This window comes from Macaca thibetana, chromosome 2 (genome assembly GCF_024542745.1).
Source record: "Macaca thibetana thibetana isolate TM-01 chromosome 2, ASM2454274v1, whole genome shotgun sequence".
NCBI lineage: Eukaryota > Metazoa > Chordata > Mammalia > Primates > Cercopithecidae > Macaca > Macaca thibetana.
In genome coordinates this window covers 111,418,715-111,431,212 of record NC_065579.1, presented here as the reverse complement: position 1 = coordinate 111,431,212, position 12,498 = coordinate 111,418,715, and the positions used below count along the sequence as shown (strand labels likewise).

Sequence of the window (12,498 nt, the reverse complement as noted above, 5' to 3'; positions counted from 1 at the left end):
TGCAGGATGTGAGGGTGAGAGGCACAAGAACAACGAGCAGCACACTGGCTGGCGGCCTTGGGCAAGGTGTGCCTCTGTTTCTTTATTGGATGATCAAGAATAAATTAGGGATCAATCTGGACAACACGAGAATAGTAACTTTGGGTTGTTGTGTGGCTTTAGTGTGGTAATTACCATAAAGCACTTAGAAGAGTGCCTGGCATACAGTTGATACTCAGTAGATGGTGGTAGTGGTGATGGTGAAGGGTATTTTTTTTTTTTTTTTTTTTTTGCAGACTCTTACTCTGTCACCCAGGCTGGAGTGCAGTCCCGCGATCTTGGCTTACTGCAACCTCACCTCCCCGGTTCAAGCAATTCTCCTGTCTCAGCCTCCCAAGTAGCTGGGATTACAGGCTCCTGCCACCACACCTGGCTAATTTTTGTATTTTTAGTAGAGATGGGGTTTCACCATGTCGGCCAGGCTGGTCTTGAACTCCTGACCTCAGGTGATCCACCTGCCTCGGCCTCCCAAAACGCTGGGATTACAGGCGTGAGCCACCGTGCCTGGTCTGGTGAAGGGTGTTTAGATGTACTAGAAAAATGAAATGTATCAGTGCCTGTGGTGGGCCAGTGAGCCAGTTTGTACAAAGCACCAAGAGCAGTACCTGCACATGTGAGGGCTCAGTAAATGTTCACTGTTATTATTTTTATTATTCCATCATCCAACCCTTATCTGTAATTACAAAATCAAGAAAACCACTCTTTTTTTTTTTGAGATGGAGTTTCACTCTTGTTGCCCAGGCTGGAGTACAGTGGTGCAATTTTGGCTCACCGCAAATTCCACCTCGCGGGTTCAAGCCATTCTCCTGCTTCAGCCTTGCAAGTAGCTTACAGGGGTGCGCCACCACATCCAGCTAATTTTGTGTTTTTAGTAGAGACGGGGTTTCTCCATGTTGGTCAGGCTGGTCTCGAACTCCCAACCTCAGGTGATCTGCCTGCCTCAGAAAATCACACTTTTTTAAATAAAAAAAGTTTGATGCAAACTCATTTAATGACCAAACCTGGCTTGAGTTAATGGGAGATTACTCATAGTATGTAACAGAAGTAGTTACACATTCAGCTGTAGAAATATTTATGTACTGGATTTTGGGGTGCTGTGCCTGGCCCTGCTGGGGTTTGGCATAGCATCCTGTACATACTCCATACTACCTTTCTCAAATGCAAACAGATTATGAATTCCAAAATATGTCCAGCACCAAGGGTTGGAAAAGGGACTGTGGACTTGTCTGCCATAATTCATTCTCTGGATGGGCATTGAGGCCGCTTCTTGCTTTTGCTACTAGGGAAGGATGCTGCAGTGAGTATCCTTGGTAGACTTGGAATTGCTGGGTTTACAGACATGCAGATTTAAAATTTTGGTGATTATCGATAGATCGCCTTTCAAACAGATGAGCACAGCTCCATAAATACTGTATGGATGTGAAGTTGATCGTGTTACTCCCCAGCTTTCGAGAGTCTCCACAGCTGACTACAGTTGTCCATAATTGTCCACAGCTATTCATGGCCTGGGGGCTTATATCCTTGCTCCCTTCTGTGGTGTTCACAGCCTTTCCTTCCCAGTCTGGCCCCAGCGTGTCTGCCCAGCCTCTAACCATGGTGGCTTTCCCCCCACCATTATACTTGGACCTCAGACCACCTGTAGTGTCCCTCAGTCGGTCAACAACCGACCCCCCAATTCCTCCCCCCAGTACTCTCTCTTTCTCTCTTTCTCTCTCTCCCCACTACCCCCGTACTGTGTGCCCTGGGACTCAGCCATAGGCAGCATAGAGCTGTCCCTGCTCTGTAGCCTTGGCCTTCCAGGGTGGAAGCAGGAAACCCAACTTAGTTTTGATCGTCCTGAGAATAGAGAGTGAGAGGGAACAGCATTTAGGGGAGGGAACAATGTGTGGGAAGGCCTTGAGGCAAACTTGGGAGGAAGATTTATATTTTTAGGGTTGTGGGAAACCCTTGCAGAGGTTTAAGCCAGGGAATGACTTGGCCGATTGGGCTTGTATTTTCAATACTGCAGGTGGTAATGGTGAAGGTGTTAACAGCAGGGGCTGAGAGAAGGGAGTGGAGGGAGAAGGGTCAGGCCTTAGTTGCTGACTGAACCTAAAGGGTAAGATGAGAGAAGGGTGGAGGACACCTTGCAGGTCTCTAGATTCAAAATCTGGGTGATAAGGGTGTTCTGAGCCTGGGCCTCAGAGGAGAGGGGCTGAGAGTGGAAAGAGCAAGTCCTCTGGCTGCCAGGGTTCACATCCCAGCCCCTACAGTTGTTGCTGTCAATCCCTGACCCTCACTGTCCTCATCTGTAAGATGGGGATTAATGCAGCGCCCTTGCAGGGTCCTGTGAATGTGGACGATGCTGACAGCAGTCAGGGGACTGCACATAGTGGGTGCTGGGCAGGGACACATCTTCCCCTTCTTGTGCCAAGAAGCCACCCCCAGAACTGGCTTCTCTGTTAGAACTGCCTTCCCAGCCACCATAGTTTCTGATTTCTCCTCTTTTCAGGCTTTGCTTTTGTTTCCCTACTGGATTCTGAGCCCCTTGGAACTCCAATCCTAGGTAGTAGAGCTTAGACATCTGCATTTCTGAGCAATTCCCCAGGTGAACTCAGCTGCTTAGAACATTCTGCATCCCTGTAGGGCCGGAGCTGTGTCTTCTTAGAGCCAGACACATACGCAACCCTGGAATGAAGGAACCACTAACAACCGTATGGCCTCGCATCTCCCACAGATAAACCCAGCAGGCTGGACTGCTCCAGTTTCGAGAGCAGCCCAGTCACCTGAGAGGGATTTTTATTTTATTATATTTTATTCTTATTTATTTATTTATTGGAGTGAGGGTCTCACTCTGTCGCCCAGGCTGGAGTGCAGTGGCACAATCATAGCCTACTGCAACCTCGGACTCCTGGGTTCAAGCAGTCCTCCCACCTTAGCCTCCTGAGTAGCTGAGACTACAGGGATGCATCACCATACCTGGCTAATTTTTTAGTTTTTGTGGAGATGGGGTCGCTCTATGTTGCCCAGGCTGGTCTTGAACTTCTGTCCTGAAGTGATCCTCCTGCCTCAGCTTCCCAAAGTGCTGGGATTACAGACATGAGCCACCATGCTCAGCTCCTGGGAGGGATCTTTAAAGTTCAGATTCCCAGACCCAGCCTTGGCAAGTCTGTTTCAGAAGGTCTGAGCTGAGCAGAGCGTGATTCTCTGCTTGGATGATTCTACCCAGCCATGTCAGGACACCTGTAGGCTCTTAACGCTGGGTGTCCTCCTGGCTCTGACATCCTCGTCCTCAGCCACAGGCCCTGACATGTCCTGCCATGCTGGGTGAAGTTGGTTTTCTTGGTGCCAGGTCACCAGGTGGGGTTTCTGGGTAGTGGCAATGGCTGCTCCCCTCCTGCAATTAGCAGGAGTTAAAATGTCTGGGTTCTGAACTTGTGTGTCTTTGTGTGTGCCACCAGTAATTACACAAGGTCAAGTATGTTTATCATAGCTGAAATTCTAACAGTTTGGGGGCCTGTGTCCCCAATTTGTTTAGTTTGTGGTCTCATTTTCCCAGCCAGCCTTAAGGAGAGGGGGCCGTGGGGCACAGCTGCTCCTACCCCGAGAGCACGCAGAGCTGAAGTGCCAGACTATGCCTCCGGACGCATCTGCCCATTTCCATTGTCTGCCTCTCCTCGGACACAGAGGAATGATTATAACCAAATGAAGGGGTCCTCCTTCACCAGATCTCCCTGCATATTTCCGGCTGGCTTTTGCAGAAGGTGTGGTCTTGCTCTTGATGTGCAAATCTATTGGGTGATAGAGGTCTCATCGTGCTGGAAGATGTGCCTCCCCAGTTAATTCTCCTCCACCCAACCAGTCAGTGAAGGTTCGCAGAATGGAAATTGATGGTGGACATGTGACTTGACTGGCTGAGCTCCATAATGCTCATTCCTCATTGTCATTTCTCATGTGTACTGTGGGCATGTGTCTCTTGGGCAAGAGGATTGGGGTCTGGAATCCTGGAGGGATCTTGCAAAGCAGATCCAGATCTTGGTGTCTGGAGTTAGGGCGGGGTGGTGGTGGTGCTGGATGGTGGTGAGGGAAGACCTGGATCCTCTGAAGGCCTGCGCATGTCTGGACCAGCAGGACGGGGCTAAAGTGCACGAAGGCTCATCCAAGGGTTACTATCAGTCAGGTCACTTTCTTTGTGACTGTGGCTGAGCTTTACTGCCTCTGGAGATCCACATGCCTGTACCGTCTTGCCTTCTGGGTGAGTCTGTAATTGTTCCTCATGGGTATTTTAGTAATCTCTGGATGTATCTTTCCCCTACTTCTCACCCTTCTGTTTGCTCAGTATCCCAACTCCAGAAGGCTTCAGATTTCTATCTCCTGTTCCTTTAACGCAGCTGCCTTGGATTCACTTCATTCCAACAGAGGTCTCCTCTCTTACATCCAGCTCCCAAAATCGACAGCATTGAATACAACACTGACTCTGAAACTTGCTCATTGGGGGAATCTCCAACAGGCTTTTTAACTTCTCCAAGAGACCCTCTGCTTTCCCATCTTTTTTGGTTTGTTTTTATGAAGGGGGAAAGGACACTGACCTTTGCATGGCACTGTGCTGGGCTCTTTGCTTACACGGCTTCATTGGGTCTCCATAGTAGTTCCATGAGGTAGACACCATTACGACCCCTGCTTTCTAGTTGGGGAAACTGAGGCATAGAGAAGTCCTTTCCAAGATTTTATCGCTGCTAAGTAGCAAGGGTCAAATGAATTTAAGTCCCAATAGTTTCACTATGTTGTTGTTGTTGTTGTTTTTGAGACGAAGTTTTGTTTTTTTTTTTTTTTTTGAGACGGAGTCTTACTCTGTCACCCAGGCTGAAGTGCAGTGGCAAAATCTCGGCTCACTGCAACCTTCACCTCCCGGTTCAAATGATTGCCCTGCCTCAGCCTCCTGAGTAGCTGGGATTCCAGGCTCATGCCACCATGCCCAGCTAATTTTTGTAGTTTTAGTGGAGATGGGGTTTCACCATGTTGGCCAGCCTGGTGTCGAACTTCTGACCTCAGGTGATCTGCCCACCTTGGCTTCCCAAAGTGCTGTGATAACAGGCGTGAGCCACCACGCCCGGCCCCAATCGTCTAATTTTGGAACCCCAGGCCTCCATTGGCTTTCTCTGTTGTAAATGTTTTTGCAATATAGATGTTTTAATAGCTTATGTAAAATCTTATCATTGTGTAATTATGGTATTATGGAATCACATTTCTCTTGCATTTAGTTTATGCAAACAAAACTAGAATTTCTTAGAAAAAAAAAAGAGAAAAACAGCAGTTTAATCTCACTGTTCCACTTAATGAGTGTACATTCTGAAGGATACAGGAGATCAGGGGTGGTGAATCTGCTGGTCTCCCTATACAGGCCCCACAGTCTGAGCGCTTCAACCAGGGCAGCTCTGTGTGTGAGTCTGGGGGTTAGAGGTCTGTGTTTTCCTTTGGTTCTGACCACCGACTTTACCTGTAGTGCAGCTGAACACACAGTCAGCTGCTCTAGCACTGTGGGAGAACCAAGTTGGGTTCCTCCAGAGAGGGTGAGCAGCTCACTAAGATGCATCTTCCTGAGGGGTTTTCCAGGGGAACTTTGAATTCTGCAGGATTTTCCTACTGAATTTAGAATTTGCCCTCCAGTGTCAGAAGGCTGAGTTTGGTCCTCCCTTTTGCAGGGTCTTTCTCAGCTGACATTTGGGTCAGAGCACAGAGATGGAGCTAAGATTGAGCCAGAGAGTTTTGTTTTGTAGGGGAGTTGGGCTGCATATTTACTCAGGTGCCAGAACCTATGAGATATTGGCAGTTTGGGAGGTCTGTACCTGGGAGTCAGTCAGACAGACCCAGCTGTTCAACCCCTATTGTCCAGTTCCAGCTGCCGGACCTTGGCCAGGTTGCCTAAAGCTGTAGTTTATTTCGTTCTCGAAAATGTGGATAACAATGTGCACATCTCAGGGATCTTGTGTGAATTTGCAGTTAGAGAACAGGTCCTTGATATATCTTGGTCATCTGTGCCCCTTAACTACAGCCCCATAGATTTCAGTGAATTGTAAATTGTCTCTAAGTGGCTAGCCAGGTATAATTTCATAAAGCATTATTTAGAATTGGGCTTCTGAGAGAGCTCACCTTATTTTTTCTGCACTTTGAAGCACTCTGGGCATGAGGTATGCTGTACTTAAGCATTTGTCCTTGCAAGTAATGAATGATAACGAGACAAACCAGACTTTGAGCTGAGTTAGTGAGTGTGATGTGTGTTGATTCTATGAAGCTCATTTAAACAAATGCTGGTTGGTGAAGGATCAGGTCAGAAAATCTTTCCCTGCCCAAAAGATCCAGTTTTAACCTCAACTAGAAAAACTGGCACAAGACCATTTCTAGGGCCATTTTGCGTGTCTGCCACTTCCCTTTGGGACCTCTGTTTGGGGGAGAATGTTCTTGGTTTTTGTGCTTCTGCCCTGGTTCTTCCAGTCACTAGCTCTGTGGGCAAATCTGTGCTCTCTGTGCCTAGGTTTCCTCTGCTGTGAGGAGATAAGAGTTCCTGACAACACTGCTGAGTGGGTTGAGCATTTGAAGCCCTCAGCAGGGTGTCTGGCATATGAAAAGGCCTCCATTGCCGTTGCTTGTGGTGAGGAGGAGGAGGACAATGATGACAGGGTGACATAGATGACCCGTTGCTAGGTCCATGTCTGTCATACAGCAGGCAGCACAGAATGGGGGACCCCAGTCCTGCTCTGACCACTGTGTCTTTTTCCCTTCTACCTTTGGGTCCTCCGTGAATCCGTAAGCATGCTGTCTGTCCATCAACAAAAACATACTGAGTGTCCATGAAAGGCATTCCTGAAGGGACCCAGAGAGACACAGGCTGACAGTAGTAGTGTTTTTTTTTTTTTTTTTTTTTTTTTCTGAGCCAGAGTTTTGTTCTTATCGCCCAGGCTGGAGTGCAATGGCGCGATCTCGGCTCACCGCAACCTCCGCCTCCTAGGTTCAAGCGATTCTCCTGCCTCAGCCTCCCAAGTAGCTGGGATTATAGGCGCCTGCCACCACACCCAGCTCATTTTTGTATTTTTAGTAGAAATGAGGTTTCACCATGTTGGCCAGGCTGGTCTCGAACTCCGGACTTCAGGTGATCCACCTGCCTCAGCTTCCCAAAGTGCTGGGATTACAGGTGTGAACCACCATACCCGTCCAATAGTTTTATATAAAGCAAGGTTTTAAAAGTTTTTTGTTCTGTTGGAACCATTTGACCGTATGAGAACTCCTCCAAGAACCGTAGCATGTAAATCATATAAAAGATGAGATGCCCTGGTTGAAATTGGAACACCTTTTGGCCTAAGGACAGGCATCCTGGAACCAGGCAGGGGTTGACTGCTCGTGGTATCTCCACCAAGCCTCCTATCCTGGGATCTGGGATCTGATTTTCCACTGGGAAGACTGGGGACTTGTGATATGACCTTGAGGACTGACTAACCTTCTCCCCAAACCTCCCCAGATGAACATGTGATGGAGTACCAGCCTGAACATAAGCAGTGAAAATTGGAACTGGTACTCCATCTATCCATGTAATTAAGCTACAGGGGCAGCCAAGCACCAAACCTGTAGGTTGCCTGGTGGGAGTGGAGTTCAAAATACTTGTTGGAGCAAGTACGATACCATCATTAGCCTGTTGCATCTATTTCATCATTGGGGTATCTTGACACTGTGTTTAGAAATACAAGTCCTTGTGTCCCCAGCATGCATCTTCCTTTGAGGGATAGTGACTTACGGACTTGGTTGGGTACTGTGCAGCTTTGCCTCTTGATGCCTTCTTTTTCTATGATTCTCGAATGGCCAACACCCCCATGTAGACCACTTTATTGCTTCAGCTGGTGGTGATGCCTCCATGGTGTGGGTGTCCTGATTCCACAGCAGGTTTGTATCATCTTTCATTAGAGTGGAAGAGTACACAGTTCACTGAATGTGTTCATTCGTTCAACAAGTATACATTTGTCTGTGTGCTCAGGGTGTCACACAGCCTGGTGCAGTTGGGGAGACACGTGTGCACACATTGGTGGGATTGGGTGAAGGAGGAGTGTGGCAGGAGCACTAAGGAGGCACGAGAGCGCATCTTCAGAGCACTCTGGGAAAATCCAAGGGGGTGATGTGAGTGGTGGAGCTGGCAAAATGTCTCTCAGAGGATGGTCATGGGACTTCACTTCCAAATTCTTGCCCCAACAATCTCCCATAACCTCCACAGTGTTTGGCGTCCAGGGATGATAGAGTAGACATGCAAATAGAAATAGGTAACACTAACCATTGAGACATCTTCTAGGCTAAACACTGGACATGGATGATCTCATTTCATGCAAGGGTGCACAACCTGCTGTGATGACACACTGCACTACCCTAGCCCTCCTTATACTTTCTGTCACCCTCCTCCTCACTCTTGTAATATCTTTTCCCTCATTGTTAATTACTTACACTGTGTTCTTCATCCAGAGCAGCCCTGGCTTGTTGACCTGGTAGTCTCTTATTCACCCTTCAAAACTCAGCCCAGTCATCATCTCCTCTGAGAAGCCTTCCATGATATGCTCAGGCTGACTTGGTGCTCTTCCTCTTACAACTGTATATCCCATCATTACAGCTTTATTACATTGTACCATAATGTTGAGAGTTTTTGTTTTTTTTTTTAAACTTTGAAACAATTTTAGTAATCCTAACAATATAAACATTTTTGTTGGCGTTGGTGTTGTAAAATGCTAATGGTGGCCAGGGACTGTGGCTCATGCCTGTAATCCCAGCACTTTGGGAGGCCAAGGTGGGAGGATCACGAGGTCAGGAGTTCAAGACCAGCCTGATCATTGTGGTGAAATCCCATCTCTACTTAAAATACAAAAATTAGCCGGGCGTGGTGGCACATGCCTGTAATCCCAGCTACTCAGAAGGCTGAGGCAGGAGAATCGCTTGAACCCAGGAGGTGGAGGTTGTAGTGAGCCGAGATTGTGCCACTGCACTCCAGCCTGGGTGACAGAGTGAGACATGGTCTCCAAAAAAAAAAAAAAAAAAAGTGCTAGTGGTACAGATATAACTGAAGCCTGTCTTAACCTCCAGCCAGTCCCATATCCCACTTCAGAGACAGCCACTTAAAAATAACTTTGAGGTTGTGTTTTCTAAACTTTAAAAAATATATTTATGGGCCAGGCGTGGTGGCTTATGCCTGTAATCCCAGCACTTTGGGAGGCCGAGGTGGGCGGATCACGAGGCCAGGAAATCGAAACCATCCTGCCTAACACGGTGAAACCCCGTCTCTACTAAAAATACAAAAAAACTAGCTGGGCGTGGTGGCGGGCGCCTGTAGTCCCAGCTACTCGGGAGGCTGAGGCAGGAGAATGGCGTGAACCCGGGAGGCAGAGCTTGCAGTGATCTGAGATCATGCCACTGCACTCCAGCCTGGGCGACAGAGCGAGACTCCATCTCAAAAAACAAAACAAAACTATATATATGTCTGTACATACAGTGTTATGCTGGGACATGTTTAACAGTCAGCTCTTGGGGATGGGTTGGAGAGTGGGGAGGCATGATTTACAGCATTTTCTGATTTCCATGGGATAAAACTCCCACCATGGCCAACAAACCCCAACATGACTGAATAGAGTTGGAAAGAGATGTGCACCATTGGCTTTCTCAAGCTGGTATGTGCCGGCTCTCATCCACCACTGCTTCATATAGCTCGAGTCTTGAAGTATGTGGGGTTTTTCTTTTGCTAGAAACATCATTATACTTTGGGTTCTGTTCTTGCTTTTCTTCCCCTCTAATGTTGAGTTGAGCTGTGTTTCCCATGCTAGTGCATCTAGATTTGCTTTGTTGTTTTAGCTGTTGCATATTCTACACCAAAGAGTCATTATTTCTCCAGGGCCTTATTGATGGACAGTTTGGTTGTTTTTCACAGGGTATGTCTCCTCATAGTAGTCCCCGTCCTCCTGGGGCATAGGAACTTTTCATTTGTATCCATGTAGATGCTTCAAGACCATGCGCAGGAGGACTCAAGGTGATAGTGGATGCTTGGAAACAATGCCAAGCTGGCCCAGATGCGCTGCTGTGTCCACACTGACCAGAGCACTGTTTGGTAACTGACCTAATGTCTCGGCTACTCGTGCCGTTATCTCTGGTTCAGTTTAGTGGCCACATCAGCCCTCGGGGGTGGTGGCCTTGTTTTTAGCCAAGGGCTCTGGGCCATGTTTCTTGGCCACTGGGGAGGTGAGGTCATCTGGGGTGGGTGGCTTGGGACCTTGTAGTCCCAGCCTAAGCCATCCAACCATACTTTAGTTCTGATGTTGGCTCTGGCCCTGAGATTGGCAGACAGCAAGAAAAAATGTATCCAGCTCTCTCCCTGTTCAGATAAAGGCCTGGAGGACAACTCTGACTGTTGTTTGCTGATAAAAGTTTATAAAGCTGTGAGTGCCAAGCATGAAGCATAGCAAGGAGTACGCGGAGCTTTTGTAAATTTCCCTGGAGGGCATGTCCTCTTTTGAGATCTGAAAATGAAAAGATCTCATTTGGTGGAGTCTTGATTTTGTTGTTTGTGTACTTATGAAGACTTTTTTTCTTAGTGTATATATTTTTTGGTAATTAAGTATGTGAAAGTGTTTGTTAAGCACCAACTGTATGCCTAACACCCCATTAGGTTGGGGTTGTTATGGAAGCAGAATGGGGTCTGGCTTAAGAGCATGGGCTCTGAAATCAGATGGTGTGGGTTCAAGTCCCTCCCCTACCATGATACACGTTGGAATCTTGAACAAGTTAATTCACCATTCTGTGCCTCAGTTTCCTACTATTCAATAGTGGGATTGTGATAGCGCCTGCTTCATAGGGTAGGAGAAGAGGTAGTGAGATAATGCATGAGGAGCGCTGAGTCTGGTGCATATGAGGTGCTCAGTAAAGGCTGTTGTTATTAGTAGGAGTTATTATTAATTAGCACTAGAAGTTCACATGCAATCAGAACTAGGAACAGAATGGAATGTGCAAGACCTTGAGACATTCTGCTCTTGAGACATTTGCATTTGTTTGGGGAGACAAGAGTAGGTGCTTGGTCCTATTAGCAATCAGTATGTGACAGTCATAATGAAGTCCAAATGATGTGGTTTTTATTTCAAGTTCTGTAGAAATTGGTGGGGAGTGGGGAGCACCTGGGAGGAGATGGGGCTCATAGATGGGGTCACTGTATGTGAGAGGCAGGTAAAGGAGTGAAGGAGAGACAGAGGAGGGCACTGTGCAGCAGCTGTCAGTTGATGATCAGTTCCGGGTCAGTCTGGTGGGCAGCAGTTGGCAGGGTGGTGGGTGTTGAGGAGGTCACCTGGGGTCTGCTCCATTCAGAGGTGAAAGGACACAGGCCTGTGGAGTGGAAATGAAATGAAGCAGGCAGAGCCATTTATTAAAGCGTCTTATTGAAGCACAGCATACCCACAGAGAAGGGCACAGGTCATACCGTATTGCTTGATGGATTTTCACAAATGGATCATACCTGGATTAAGAAACAGAACTTTGCCAGCACCCCAGAAGCCCCATCATCCCTCTTCCAGCCACCATTCCCCTACTAGAACCGCTATCCTAGTTCCTAACAGCCTGGGATAGTTTTACCTGTTTTGGTCCTTTTGTTTGTTTGTTTTTTGTGTTTTTTGAGATAGAGTCTCGCTCTGTTGCCCAGGCTGGAGTGCAGTGGCGTGATCTTGGCTGACTGTAAGCTCCGCCTCCCGGGTTCAAGTGATTCTCCTGCCTCAGCCTCCCGAGTAGCTGGGACTACGGGTGCCCGCCATCACGCCCGGCTAATTGTTTGTATTTTTAGTAGAGTTGGGGTTTCACCGTGTTAGCCAGGATGGTCTTGATCTCCTGACCTCGTGATCCGCCGTCCTCGGCCTCCCAAAGTGCTGGGATTACAGGCGTGGGCCACCGCGCCCGGCCCTGTTTTGGTACTTTCTGTAGACAGACTTGGACCACACACTCTTGTGTTTGGCGTCTTTAGCTCAGCGTTGTTTTCTGAGTGTCTTTCTTGTTGCTGCATGTAGTTGTCGGTCATCCATTCTCATCACTGGGTATCACCGCCATTGACTTCATTCATTCTATGTTGATGAGCATTTGGGTAGCTTCCAGTTTGGGGTCTGTGCTAGGTCACATAATGGCCCTCCCAAAAGATGTTTCTGACCTAATCCCTGGTCACAGGCACCGTTCACCAGTAATACCTGGGACTGTGTTACCTTAGATGGCAAAAGGGACTGTGCAGATGTGATGACTTTAAGGATCTTGACATGGGGAGATTATCCTGGAAGGACCAATGTAGTCACAAGGAGTCTTATAGGAGGGAGGCAGGAGGGTCTGGTTCAGAGATTGAGATGTGGTGATTAAGGCAGAGGAAAGAGAAGACAGAGATTTGAAGATACCATTGCTGGCTCTGAAAACAAGAGGAGGAGCCACAAGCCGAGGAAT

At 47.7% G+C, this 12,498-nt stretch overlaps 2 protein-coding genes across 4 annotated transcripts in view; one reads left to right on the top strand and one right to left on the bottom strand.

The window, feature by feature from the left end:
* PDE12 (phosphodiesterase 12) overlaps nucleotides 1-1,715 on the bottom strand; it is a 508,182-nt gene extending 506,467 nt beyond the window's left edge. The window contains exon 1 of the mRNA XM_050781170.1: nucleotides 1,704-1,715. The gene's annotated coding sequence lies outside the window, so the exon portion shown is untranslated. The remainder of the gene's footprint in view (nucleotides 1-1,703) is intronic.
* The window catches only part of ARHGEF3 (Rho guanine nucleotide exchange factor 3), a 339,677-nt gene that overhangs the window by 27,297 nt on the left and 299,882 nt on the right, over nucleotides 1-12,498 (top strand). The window lies entirely within an intron of this gene.